The sequence below is a fragment of the Petaurus breviceps genome, unplaced genomic scaffold (assembly GCF_028583685.1).
Source record: "Petaurus breviceps papuanus isolate PSGF00001 unplaced genomic scaffold, PetGlider_PUasm1.0 79, whole genome shotgun sequence".
Classification (NCBI taxonomy): Eukaryota; Metazoa; Chordata; class Mammalia; order Diprotodontia; family Petauridae; genus Petaurus; species Petaurus breviceps.
Window position 1 is genome coordinate 15,460,776 of NW_027186523.1, and position 14,655 is coordinate 15,475,430.

General features: G+C 38.2%; 1 protein-coding gene and 1 pseudogene across 2 annotated transcripts in view; one reads left to right on the top strand and one right to left on the bottom strand.

Annotated features, from left to right (window-relative positions):
* LOC138175841 (glyceraldehyde-3-phosphate dehydrogenase-like) overlaps positions 1–14,655 on the bottom strand; it is a 303,386-nt pseudogene that overhangs the window by 273,723 nt on the left and 15,008 nt on the right.
* Positions 1–14,655, top strand: part of CAMK1D (calcium/calmodulin dependent protein kinase ID) — a 482,788-nt gene that overhangs the window by 205,424 nt on the left and 262,709 nt on the right. The window contains exon 1 of one of the 2 annotated variants that reach the window (XM_069106411.1): positions 5,769–6,648. The exons of the other annotated variant lie outside the window; for it this stretch is intronic. The gene's annotated coding sequence lies outside the window, so the exon portion shown is untranslated. Of the gene's footprint in view, positions 1–5,768; positions 6,649–14,655 lie in introns of those variants that run through there. 2 annotated transcript variants of the gene reach the window in all.

Genomic DNA, 14,655 nt, shown 5'->3' on the forward strand with positions numbered 1-14,655 from the left:
GGTTTGAACCCCAGCAATTCAAGATAAAGAATGGACTGAAGTTTATCTTTGTGCCTACTGAGCAAACGAGTCCCTGTTAACAAGGTTACAGGGACCATATGAAGATACACTTTTAGGCAATCTTAAAACTGCCTGTATAAGAACTACTTGCATGCAAATAACAGGCAAAACAAAAAGATGATCTGATTATTAAATCTTGCTGGTGGGACCACTTGCTTGGCCATACTTGCATTGCATGGGTTCATGTATTTGAGCAAGTAAAATTGTTTGCTTCAAGTCTTCAAGGATCTGAAATTTTACTAGTTGAGCATTTCTCTACTGAAGTGGGCCCCGACTCTTATATGACTTAGTGGATGGGCAGCTAGGTTGCTCAGTGAATAGAGTGCCAGGAGTGGAGTCAGGAAGATTCACCTTCCTGAGTTAAAATCTGGCTTCAGACACTTCAGTAGCTGTGTGACCATAGACAAGTCATTTAACCTTGTTTGCTTCAGTTTCCTTATCTGTAAAAATGAGCTAGAGAAGCAAATGGCAAACCACTCCAGTATTTTTGCCAAGAAAATCCCAAATGGAATCATAAAGAGTCAAAAGTGATTGAACATAGATGGTTCTTTGTGAGTTGCTGGGACTGAGGAATCCAGTACCTGTCAGAAAACGTGTTGATCAAAGCTCAGAGGGACTTCAGAAGTCATTTAGTTTTAGGATCAAAGGTACAAAGCAGAAAAGGACCTTCAAGGTCATTTAACCTAACTCCCTCATTTTATGGATGAGAAAGCTGAGACCCAGAAAAATTAATTGACTTTCCAAAGGTGATACAGACAATAAATGGCAGAGCTGGGCCTCAAACCTAGAACTTCTGACTTTAAATCTAGTTCCTTCCATCACACCACTCTGCCTCACTGTGTGGTAGTCCTCTTTGACCTTAGGTAGACTGGTCCTTGGACATCAGTCATGGAGCCCATAATCAACCCCATAATCCAAGGCCTTCCAGCTTGATACAACCTGCTGCAGAGTGTGTGATGTGGGTATGGCCTTCATGAATTCAGCATCACCTCCACACATGAGAAGGCATCAGAATAAGACTTTGGTCAAAGAACAAAATTGCATTTTCTTAAGAATATTTAAAAATTAGACTTTATAATTGCTTTGGATTAAAGAGTTTTAAAATTGTTTAAGACCACATTATCACAAACCAAGTAAGCAGTAGAAATATGGACTAGTTGATAGATGTCAAGGCCTTGGCCCTTACCTTTAAGACAGACTAGACAACCCTGGACCCCAAAGAACCTTGCATATCCTTCAGAGATATGCTGTCTGGGTTTGGGAGTATGGTGGGGGCGAGGGGAGGAGGAGAGGATGAATAGCTTAAATTGCTTTCATTAGCAAATTCTAAAATAGCTTGGGAAGCCTTGAAAGTGGATGGCTGACAGAATTGGACTGCCTACCAAAAAGACATTTTCATTAGCTGTGCCTGTCCTCACTTGGAAAACTCAACTCTTAAACCTGACCTCAGAAGTGGGTTTGTCTGATCACACCTCTGGCTTATCTGATGCTGTCCTGGCTTTGACCACACCTACGTCTGTTACTAATCTGTTCATCTGTTTCAATGAGGATCTCTGTCCTGCCTTGTCCTTCTCCAGATCTGACCTGACCTGACCTTTTCCCTCCTAGGCTTCCTGCCTACTTTTCAACCTATGGATCAGTGGTCAAACAATAGCCCCAGTCCTTCAGCTGGGCAATTCAGTCAGTCAGTAATCATTTATTAGGCATCTCACATGTACCAGGCACTGTGCTAAGAACTAAGCAATGGCCTTCTATACCTTTATGGCCCTGGCTAAATTTCATTCCCCAGCACCTGCCTAATAAATCTTTGAATAGTGGTGATCTCATCACAAGTTTTTAAAGTCTGCTCTTCCATTTACTCACATAGGATTCCAGGAAATACCTGGTTTTCTGGTGGGGGGACTGAGACTTGTTAGTCTGCAATGTAATGGGCTCCTGCATTCCTAGTGTCCTGCTTGTTGACGCTAAACCACGTTTCCTCCCCTCTGTCAAACTGAAGTGATCCATTTTCTTTGAAGAATTCTCAGAGCACTTTATAAATATGACCTTATGGGTCATAACGAAAGCTCTTGTGAAATGACGAGTTCCTTCCCATTTGAAAATGTGGAAACTGGCACAGATTTTCAGAAACTAGCATATGTCATAAATTGAGTTGTTTACAAAATTAATTCAGGAACCAAGAACTGGATATTAATTCTTGGAAGGAATGTACAGCATTCTTTAAAAATATGAAACAGAAGAAATGTGTGTACTATGTCAGAGAGATATCCATATTTCTAAAAAGATTTTAGTAGAAAAAGATTGTTTTTGGTTTTGATAATCTTAGCCTTTCAAGAATTCTAAATATGAGATTGTGTGCTCAGTGAATCTTCAAGTTTGGATGAGCGAGCTATCTTGGAGAAGCTGGACACTCAGATGAGGCAAATGAATAGATTTGTTTTCTTATCACGCCATGCATGGTTGGTTGGTTGTTGCCCTTAGTTCTCAAAGAGGATCAAAAAGACATCACCATGATAAAGTCAACTTTCACTATGTCCAGCTGTGGCTGATCAGACCAAGAGGAGCTTGGAATGTTCTACCATCGCTCGGGTACAGATAGTCTATGTGAACATTTGGGGTGATATCTCCAGATTTGTGCATCCTGCATTTCCTTTCGGCTGCTTCAATTCTGCTTTGCTCACAGAGCACAGCACCTTCTCTGATATGGGCACACCATGCTGAGCAGTCCTGTGCCAGTGTCACCCTTGTCACACAATCAATTCCAAAGCTCTTGAGAGAGACCTTGAGAATGTCCTTGTATGGCTTCTTCTGACCACCGTGTGAATGCTTGCCCTGTGTGAACTCTCCATAAAAATCTTTTTGGCAAGCATTATGTTTCACATTTGAATAATGTGGCCAGCCCATCGGAGTTGAGCTCTCTGAAGCAGAGTTTGAATGCTTGGCAGTTTAGTTCAAATAAAGACCTCAGTGTCTGGTACCTTATCCTGCCAGGTGATCTTCAGAATCTTCCTAAGACAATTTAAATGGAAGCAATTCAGTTTCCTGGCATGGTGCTGGTAGACTGTCCAGGTTTCACAGGCATACAACAATGAGGTTGTCCTGTGACAATCACAGGGTGGTGGTGGGGGAGGGAGTGTCTTTCTCTTAGTCATTGCTGGCAAGATTCTTGCCAGAGTCCTCCTTCACCTGGAAAATGGTCATCTACCTGAGAGCCAGTATGGTTTCAGAAAGTGCATATAAAGCACTTCATAAACTTTAAACTATTATGTAAGTGCTACTTATCATATTGTTTTCATAACAAAGTCTCTATCATCTATTTAAATGAATGTAACCTATGTGTTAATAAAACGCAAGTGGACCACATCTATTTATGGAGACATTAATGATGTGATGATCCATGATTCAAGCCCCCACCCACATTCTCTCTCTGGGTAAATATTAATGGCTTATTTTAACGCTCTGTTAGGGATTCTGTCTCCGGTCCCTTGTAGTACCTCATCTGTAAAACGAGGAGTTGGGGTTGATGACTTCTAACGTCCCTCAAGCTCCAGATTGGTTATCCTTCTTTCTTACAACCTACTTGCTCCTCGGCCTCTTACAATATGGCTTTCCTTTGCACCATTTTACTGAGAATGTTCACCAAATTCAGTAGCCTTTTCAATGTACTCATCCTTCTTTCTTTGGAGCAACTCATTCCTTAAAACCTTCTTCTCTCTTTAACACTGCTCTTGCTAACAGTGCTTCTCTTCTTACCTTGCTGTGTGCTACTTAGACTGGTTTTCCTTTCTTGAATCCCACAGATGTGGGTATCTGGCCAGGGATGTGCTAGTAAATGTTTTGACAATAGCAATTCAGGAAAAAAGTATCCAAGACACCCTTTATTTAACTTTAAATGTATTTTGTTAACATTTTATTTTTCCTCAATTACACATAAAATTTTTTTCAACATCTGTTTTCTGAAATTTTGAGTCCAAATTCTCTCCCTTCCTCCCTACCCTCCCTCCTCATTGAGAAGGCAGACAATTTGACATAGGTTATACATGTGCAGTCATGCAAAACATTTCCATATTAGTCATTTTGTAAAAAAAAAAACACAAACCAAGGGGAAAAACAAGAAAAAAATTTTTTAAATAAAAAGTATGCTTTGATCTGCATTTAGACTCCATCAGTTCTTTTTCTGTAGATGGATATTATTTTTCATCATAAGTCCTTTGGAATTGTCTTGAATTACTGTTTTGCTGAGAATAGCTAAGTCATTCACAGTTGATTATTGTACAGTATTGCTGTTACCATTTACCATGTTCTCCTGGTTCTGCTCATTTCACTTTACATCAGTTCATGTAAGACTTTCCAGGTTTTTCTGAGAGCATCCTGCTCACATGGCACACTTGGGTTTAATCTGCATTGTTAACATTTTCTCCATCACTTTAGTAAGTCTAGATAACCAACAAAACAGCAAATCAAACGTGATTTTTAGTGGTTTCTGATTTCTAAGATGCAAGTACCCACACTGAATATTTACTAATCAGCTCTCACTAGACAATAAGAATTGGCATCAGCATACTGCTGGACTGTATTCTCCAAAGAACTGTCCTTGGTCTTTTCTTTTCCCAAATCTATTTCCAGTTTCAGTTATCCCTGTTAATCATATAATTTCTATGTCTTAGTCTTCTATCTCTAGCCTTTTCTTGGAGCTCCCATCCTGCTCTACTCCCTTACTAGATATTATAAAGTTAGAACTCTGGACGCCTGCAGGACATAATCCCCTGGATGTTCCCCTAGCACTTCAGTCTCACAGTGTCAAAAACTTAGCTCTTCATCTTTCATCTTAAACCAGTTCCTATTCCTGACTTCCCTATCTCTTTTGATGGTCCATTATTCACCTAGTCACCTAGGCTGAAGACCCCAATTATTCTTGTAACCTTTTCCTTTGCCCCCACATATTTATCACTCACCAAATACTGTCAATTCTTGTTTTAAAGTATCTTTTATATTCAATCATTCCTTTTCATTTGCACTGCTAGCACCATATTTCAGTATCCAATTACCTCATGCCTGGATTATTGATCTTCCTGTCTCTGGTATCTCACTATTCCAATTCTGCCTCTGTAATTTCTTTAGCTATATAATTCTGATGTTCAAAACCTTCAATAACTACAGATTCTCTAGTGAATAAAGTCTAGTTTCTTTTACCCACTATATATGTCTGTGTATATATATGTATATAATTTTTTAAAAAATCACTTTTAAGAAATAAATTATTGATATCTTCAATTTTTATGTTGCTAAAAATTTCCCCTCCATCTATCTATCCCTAGATTCCTACCAGAGAGCCATCCCTTATAATAAAGAATTTTCCCACATAGATTTTTCTAGCTCTGAACCTTTGTTCATACCATTATCTATGCCCAAAGGACTCCCTCCTTCCCTTTGTCTTCTACTGAAATTCTCTTTATACTCCAAAGCCTAGTTTAAATTCTATCTGTACTACGGAAGTTTTCCTTGAGAGCCTCAGCCCACTACAATACCTCTTTCCTCTCAATTCTCATTGCTCTTTGTGACACTCATGCCACATTACCGTAGTTTGTCAGCTTCTTACATGCAAGCTTCTGGAAGTTAGTGACTCACAAGGCCTGGTACATAATAGGTGTTTAATAAAAACGTTGATTTCTACCCTTGTGAATTTTTCAGGAAGAGAGAAATAAGTATTACATAACCCATTATGTGCAAGACAGAGTGTTAGATGGTCAGTATCTTCATTGTTGCCTAAGAGTACATAGTATGCATTTAGTACACATATGATTGGGGCAGCTGAATGGTGTGATGCATAAAGCACTGGGCCTAGATGTTAGGAGAACCTGATTTCCAATCAGGCCTCAGATACTTACTAATTGTGTGTCCCTGGGCAAGTCACTTAACCCTTTTTGCCTTAGTTTCCTCTTCTGTAAAATGAGCTGGAGAAGGAAATGGCAAACCACTCCAGTGTCTACCAAGAAAACCCCAAATGGGGTCACAAAGAGTCAGACACTACCGGAAACAACCACAAATATGTATGATGAATGAATGAATGAATGTTTAAATGAATGAATAACTTTATGCTGGGCTACAGGGGAAAGAAAAACCTTTCTGTAGACCTTTACTAATTGAGACTTTATTTTTAGAAAAGGCTACCAATTTTCTCTAGTACTGAAGCAGATCTGTATATGAAGAGCCCAGTGTCTAGGAAGAAATCTCTTGGTTTTCCTATTCTAATCTAGATTCCACAATGAGAGGTTAACTTGGAACATCATCATCCAATCCTTCTTCACTCGAGTACTTTTAGAAACACCCTTCCTTTGTGGGCTAGGCCTCTGGGACCTGTTCTGTAAGACAGTTTAGGTCATAATCTGCTTGTCAAAATGATCTAGACAATTTCATAACACAATGTTTTTGAGTAGGAAATATAGAACCTAGGGACAATGAGCCTCAAGTATGCTGATGATGTTCTCTTTAAAAACACAGCTTCCTTCAGAGCCTTCCTTCCAGTCTCAACCTGCCATCACTTTGGTTACCCAATTGTGAGTTCAGTGTTTGTGAACGTGGATCGAGGTAGGGAATTAACTCCTCTTTAGCTTCTCGGAGAATTCTGAGTATAGTAGGAAATTTAATTTGTGTGCAGAAACCTCAGTGTTCAAAGAGGACCAGTTAGTTTGATCAAGTTTCACTTTGTGCAGGCAAAACTTAAAGTGAATCATACTTGATAGATTATACTTGATAGACCTCTTCCCCATAATAAGGATAAATAGAAAATCCTGGAGTGCTGGACTGAAGGCTGGTTCCACAGGAAAAGAAGGATGGGGAGTTAGATTCGGCTTGCTAAACATTTAAAGAACTCGTGGGCTGTGAATTCTGCTAGGCATTAGTGGAGAGACAAGTTAATTTATATCAGATATCTTTATTCTTCTTCTCCATAGGAGATGATTCAGAGGTGATTCTCAAAAATTGTGGATGGGCTAGAATTGGAGGAGAGAGAAAAGAAACTAATATTTATTTAGCTTGGAGAAAACTGAGGGAAAATTCAGTCATAGTCTTTATGTTAATAGAAGCAAGATAGTTTAATGGAAAGAGTATTGGAAGTGGAGGCAGGAGAGATCTGAATTCAGATTTTGGCTCTGGCAGTTGCTGTATGATCCTGGGCAAGTATTTAATGTCTTTGAGTTTCAGTTAGCTCACCTGGAAAATGAAGTTATTAATTCCCTGTTGATACCCCTGTGAAGGCTCTCACAGGGGTGTTGGAAAGAAATAGTTTATAAGCTTTAAGGCACCATATAAAATGTGAACTTTTATCATTTTCGATCAATGAGTGATCATTAAATATATGTCATGTTCCTACCATTGTTCAGGGCACCCTCTTTTTAAGGACACAAATAGTTAATAAAAAATTATTAGTGAGCTATCTAAAACTCATGAGGCAGCTAGATGGCTCAGAGGAGAAAGCACTTGGTCAGGAGTCAGAAAGACTCATCTTCCTGAGTTCAAATCTGACCTCAGAGATTTACCACCTCTGTGACCCTGGGTGAGTCACTTAAACCTTTTTGCCTTAGTTTCCTCATCTGTAAAATGAGCTGGAGAAGGAAATAGCAAAGCACTCCGGTATCTTTGCCAAGAAAACTCCCAATGGGGTCATGAAGAGTTGGACATGACTGAAAAATGACTAAACAACAACAAAATATATAACTCATGTCTTTTTTGAAAACAAATTAAAATAATAAGTAGCATCTATTTAAAGTCATCAGCAAGTATTATACGTAATGGGGAGAAGTTAGAAGCATTTCCAATAAGATCAGGGGTGAAACAAGGGTGTCCACTATTACCCCTCTTATTCAATCTGGTACTAGAAATGTTAGCAGTAGCAACTAGAGAAGAAAAAGAAATCAAAGGAATCAAATTAGGCAAAGAAGAGACCAAGTTATCACTCTTTGTGGATGATATGATGATATACTTAGAGAATCCTAAAGAATCAAGTAAAAAACTACTTGAGACAATAAATAAATATGGCAAAGTTGCAGGATATCAAATAAACCCAAATAAATCTTTGGCATTTCCAACAGCAAGAGATAGAAAGAGAAATCCCTTTTAAAGTTACTGTAGATATTATAAAATATTTAGGAATCTACATGCCAAAACAAACCCAGGACCTGTATGAACACAACTACAAAACGCTTTTCACACAAATAAAGTCAGATCTAACCAATTGGAAAAGCATCAATTGCTCATGGCTGGGTCTAGCTAATATAATAAAAATGACAATTTTACCTAAATTAAATTACATATTTAGTGCCATACCAATCAATTTACCAAAAAAATTACTTTATAGACCTAGAAAAAATAGTAACAAAGTTCATTTGGAAAAACAAAAGGTCCAGAATATCAAGGGAATTAATGAAAAGAAATGCTACGGAAGGTGGCCTAGCTATACCAGTTTTTAATCTGTATTATAAAGCAGCAGTCATCAAAACTACTTGGTACTGACTGAGGAATAGAGCAGTGGATCAGTGGCATAGATTGGGTACACGAGACTCAGCAATCAATGACTATAATAATCTACTCTTTGATAAACCCAAAGACCCAAGTTTTGGGGATAAGAACTCAATATTTGACAAAACTGCTGGGAAAACTGGAATATAGTATGGCAGAAACTGGGCATAGACCATTATCTAACACTAAAATTAAGTCTAAATGGGTCCATGATCTAGGTATAAAGGATGATACTGTAAGCAATCTGGGAAAGCAAGGAATAGTTTATCTGTCAGATTTATGGAGAGGGGAAGATTTTATGACCAAACAAGAATTAGAGAGCATTATAAAATGAAAAATGGATGACTTTGATTACATGAAACTGATAAGCTTCTGTACAAACAAAACCAGTGTAACCAAGATTAAGAGGGAGTGGGAAATTGGGAAAGAATTTTTACAACCAATGTCTTGATGAAGGCCTCATTTCTAAAATATACAGAGAATTGAGTCAAATCTATAAGAATACAAGTCATTCCCCAATTGATAAATGGTCAAAGGATATAAACAGACAGTTCTCAGGGGAAGAAATTAAATCACTATTGATTAGAGAAATGCAAATCAAAACAACTCTGAGGAATCACATCTCACCAGTCAGATTGGCTAAGATGACAAAACAGGTAAATGATAAATGCTGGGGAGGATGTGGAAAAATTGGAACACTAATACATTGCTGGAGGAGTTGTGAACTGATACAACCATTCTGGAGAGCAATCTGGAACTATGCCCAAAGGGCTATAAGTAATTTCATATCCTTTGACTCAGCAATACCACTTCTAGGGTTGTATCCCAAAGAGATCACAGAAGTGGAAGCCCCATATGTACAAAAATATTTATAGCAGCTCTTTTTGTAGTGGCAAAGAATTGGAAATTAAGGGGGTATCCATCAATTGGGGAATGGCTACACAAGTTATGGTATATGAATGTAATGGAATACTATTGCGCCATAAGAAATGAAGATCAGATGGACTTCATATCTACTTGGAGAGGCTTATACGAACTGATGCTGAGTGAGAAGAGCAGAACCAGGAAAAATTTGTACACCATTACAGATACAACATATGTGTGATGACCAATTTTGATAGACCAGACTCTTCTCAGAAATGCAGGGCTATAAGTAAACTCCAAAAGACTCATGATGGAGAGAGATGTCTACATTCAGAGAAAGAACCAGAAAGAACAGAATTTGAATGCAGATTGAAGCAAATTACCTGCTCTCTTTCTTTTTCTTCTTTGGTTTGGTTTCCTCTTTCCCATTGTTCATTCCATCCGATACAATCCTTCTTTATAACCTGAAAACAAAAAACAACAACAAATTGAAATAGGCATCAACTCCAGTATGAATTATTTTGGTTAGAGGAAAAACTTCCTGAGGAAGTTTGTTAAGAAATAGAATGAGCAACTATGTTGGGGGTGGGAGAGGTGTGTCTCTTTTGGAGGTCTTCAAAAAAGATCATATTGGAATGATTTGGAAGTACTTTGCAGAGCCAGAGGACTGGATTCAGTGACTTCTCAAAGTTTCTTTTCATCTGATTTTATGATTATGCAATTAGGTATTTCCTTGATAGTTAATGTTTATGTCTGAGAACAATGAGAGTTTCCCATTCAGGTGCATTGTGGATAACCTCTTAATGTCCTTTCTCACTTTGGAATTCTATGACTCTGATTTCAGGTAGTGGGAATTTGTCCTAGTCACCCTAGGGGGTAGGTTAGTGTGAGAGATGTTCTTTTAATTCACTCTGTCAAGGAGGAGACCCCTGGACCCAGATGGCTCTGGAGGAGAGAGTGAGACTGGTGACTGGGCACATAACTCTGTCACATAAATCCAGTTCATTGCATGTCATGGATTCACCTCCCTGATGTCAAGGACCTCCATGAGAACGAAGGATAAACAACAAGAAGGAGAACTGAGGATAGTGGCTAAAATATCCTTCCTGGGAAGTTTCCTCAGCACTGAGTCATCTTTCTTGGAAATAATTGGCAATTTGAACCTCCCTAACCTCAGAGTCTCCCCTGGGCTCACCAGTCTCCATAAGAATTAAATTGCTAAATCAAAAGACTCTTGAGTAAAGTTTATACGTTCATCGTTCATCGTCGGCTGCTTAGCTATGTGCTGGCCATCTCAGGCTTTCTGGACATTTCAAGTGGAAGGCTGTGAGCACAGGACCAGGAATTACAACACCAGGAAGGTGTTTTTGCTCAAAATGGCACCCCTTTTTTCCCTGCCCCCCAACATAATAGGTGGATGTGGAGACTCAGCAGAATGTCAGGGTTGGGGATATGAATGTGCTCAACAGAGCCACAGAATATCTGCTGACTTTTCTTCTGGAGGTAAACTGGCTAAAGCACCTGTTGGACTCAGTAGGTCCCCAAAGACAGATGTCTGAATCTTCAGCCTTCATGGAGGCAGCTAAGGAGCAAATTGGCCAGAGCCCTGGAGCTGGAGTCTGAGGAACTGAGTTCAAATTCTGTCTCAGACCCTTACTAGCTGTGTGACTTTGGGCAAGTTGCTTAACCTCTGTTTGCTTTGGTTTCCTCTTCTATAGAATGGGGATGATAATATCACCTAATTCACAGGGTTGTTGTGAGGATCAAATAAGTTACTATGAGTGAAGTACTTTTGTAAACCTTGAAATGCTATATTAATATTAGCTATTCTTAAAGTGCCATACATTTGCTAATTTGTATTATTTTTAAGTCATCTACAAGCATTTATTCAAAGTATTATACATTATTCAAATCCATTACATTATATACTCTATTCTATATATATAATATATAATGCACAATATATTAGAGGTTGTATATTATATGTAACATATAATGCATGTATCATGTTTTATATATTATATATGACAATATATTATAATTTAGAGTATATATTATTACATAATTATCTTATATGTGATTGTGTATAATATCCTATCTAATCCTATGTAATATTATATATTTTTCAAATTCACATGGCTGTCACATGGATCTAGGACTTCTGAGCTTTTTTCCTCATACATCTAATTATCACAGGCCTTCATTCTCAGGATAATATTACTAACAGTATGGCTACCCATGTTTAGGTGTTTTTAGTCATTCATTCAACAAATATTTATTGAATCTCTACCATTTGCTACTGACCCATAGGTCTTCTCATACTCCATACATTTAGTGTGTCTCTGCATTTGTGACTGTAGCCACTTTTTTTAGGGTTTAGTATTATTTCCCTCTTTGCTTCTTCAGTTTTGGGGAACAGCAAACAGCAAATATTGCCTTTTTCGGTAGGCAGTCCATTCTTCTAGCTCTTTAGGGAGATAATTAAAAGCACATGACAGTAATACAAAGCAGAACATTGTAAGTGTCTGCCAGAGGACCAGAAAAATAATAACTTAAGTACTGGACTGAATTGAACTGAGCCCAAACATTGAACAAAGGAGACATCTTGTCTCTCACACCTCATTGATCTATCTGTTGTGATTGCTTCTCAGTAACTAATGTAGTGTTATTACCTACTGAATAAAATTCTAGCTCTTCCGCCTGGTCCTTAAAGTCCTTTACAATCTGGTATCACTGTACCTTTCTTTTCTCATGTTACTTCCTCTTGAACATTGTCCACTCCAGCCCAATGGGACTACTCTCCAGTTTTGTTGCTGTTGTTCATTGGGTCTAATAGGACTCTCCTCTCCCATTTACTAGCAGGACCATAATGAAAGAATTCCTCAAAAGACCATGCCATATCAACAGAGTGTACATTTGATAAATATCCACAAAGCAAATAGAGATATTTCAAATAGAGATTTATTTCAAAGTAAGATTCTAATAATTTTGTTTCTGTGTGTGTGTGTGTGTGTGTGTGTGTGTATGTGTCTGCGTGAGTTGACATGCTTGGTCCTTCTAGTGTTAATTTCTTACTCATCCTTCAAATTCTAACTCAAATACCACCTTCCCCAAGGAGCATTCCCTGATGTCTCTACTTAGGAACAACTTCTCCCTTTCATGTAGCGCTTTGTTTTACCCCTCTTTAATAGATTTTTAAGATATTGTATGTTATAATGATTTATGTTATTATTATTACTGTGAGTGCTTTTTATGTTTTCTCCACTTATGTGCTCCTGTGAGCCATACAGTCAGGATTATTCATAGATTTAGAGCTAAAATGAATCTCTTAGTTTATCTAGCCCAACTCCCTCATTTTACAGATGAGCAAACTAAGGCCTAGAGAGTTGAAAATTAACACAAGTAGTAAGTAAATGGTAGAGCCAGGATTTTAACCCAAGACTTCTGACTTCAAATCTAGAATCCTTTGTATTTTTTGAATTTTCTGCAGGTTGAAATAAAGGTCGTTTTCTATCCAAACTCATTTTTAACAAACACCTCGAGTGGTTGAATGGGAGCCAGGGGTTCCTATTTTCCCACCTTTATGGCACCTTTGACAAGAACTGTATTTGGAAATTTTCCTACAGAAAACTCCAAGTAGCACCAAAGAGAGAAAATGATCTTTTAGGATAGCCTCAGATCAGGCCTGGTCTCTTTCTTTGCCTTTATGCTGCCAGGAAGGATCTGGTCTATCCATTATAATAGGTACTCAAAATATTTTGGGATAGGTAGGTGACATAGTTGGTCTGGAGTCAGAAAGGCTCATCTTCCTGAGTTCAAATCCAGCCTCAGACACTTACTAGCTGTGTGACCCTGGGCAAGTCACTTATCCCTGTTAGCCTTGGTTTATTCATCTGTGAAATAAACTGGAAAAAGAAATGGAAAACCACTCCAGTATCTTTACCAAAAAAAATTCCACATGGGGTCATGAAGAGTGGGATATGAGTGAAACGACTAAACAACAGCAACAAGCCATAACATCACTAATGAGTCAGTCAGTCAACAAGCGTTTATTAAGCCCTTAATTATGAGCCAAACCATGAGATAAGTGACAGGAATATAAAGAAAGGAAAAAAAAGTCTCACCATCATCCTTACCCTCAGGGAGCTCATATAATGGAGAAGACAGCATTCACATAGCTTTGTACATGTTTTATATCTATCTATCTATCTATCTGTAGATATATAATAGGTAACATTTATATATTATATATAACAGGTAGTATGTATATATTATTTTAGGCTTCTCAAAACTCTTTATATATGTTAACTTGTTTGATAATTTTTATATCTTGTTAGATTTATATGTATACTATTTCTAATTGTATCCATATATAAATGTTTCTACACATAGATAAACATGTTTGTGTACATAAACACACATGTAGACATATAGAAACACAGTGTAAATGAAAGTATTTTCAGAAGGAAAGTGCTAGCAGTGGAAAGGACAAGGAACCGCGTCCAGCAGAAAAGGTAGGATTTAAGCTGAGGCTTGAAGGAGGCTGGAGAAGCTGGCCTCTGTTTGAAGACTTCTGTTAATGTTGAGCTTGCCAAGCAGAACGTTCTAGGACCTCCTTGTCCCTCTGCCTTGTGCTGACTGATAGTTCTACCCCTCATGACTTTCCCAGGATCTCTCACAGGCTGCCCTTTCTCTTCCTTTCTTCTTTGAATTGTTTTTTCCAGGCTCTACGAACCCACTGTACTTCGGGGTTAGGTAACAGATTTGTTTCCCCCTCCCATTGCTAAGTGAATCAGTGTTCTCAGATGAATTAATTGGTGTGAAAAGAGAGTTTCCTTTTTAGGAAAAAATAACAAATTCATGAAACAATCTCATAAAAGGCTTTCATGAGTATGTCCTCCTCATCTTCCCCTCCGGGTGGTGACTTGGGTGCAAATAATTAGTCTAGAACAGGGTTGGCTGCGTTTGAGTGGTGTGGTCAAGGCTGAGCCTGGGAAAAATTCTGAATTAGGTGAAGCTTGTCCATGGCTTCCTCCCATCTCTGTTTTAATACCATTTTCCAAACTCATAAATTATTGGTCATATCGTATGTCAGAGATCACAGGAGTCAGAGCCAGATGGGATCTTGAAAATCCAGAATAACAGAATCTCCAGGTCCAAAGGAATCCCAGCATTCATCTAGTGAGGCCTGTTCCTGAAGGGTGTGGAGAGGAA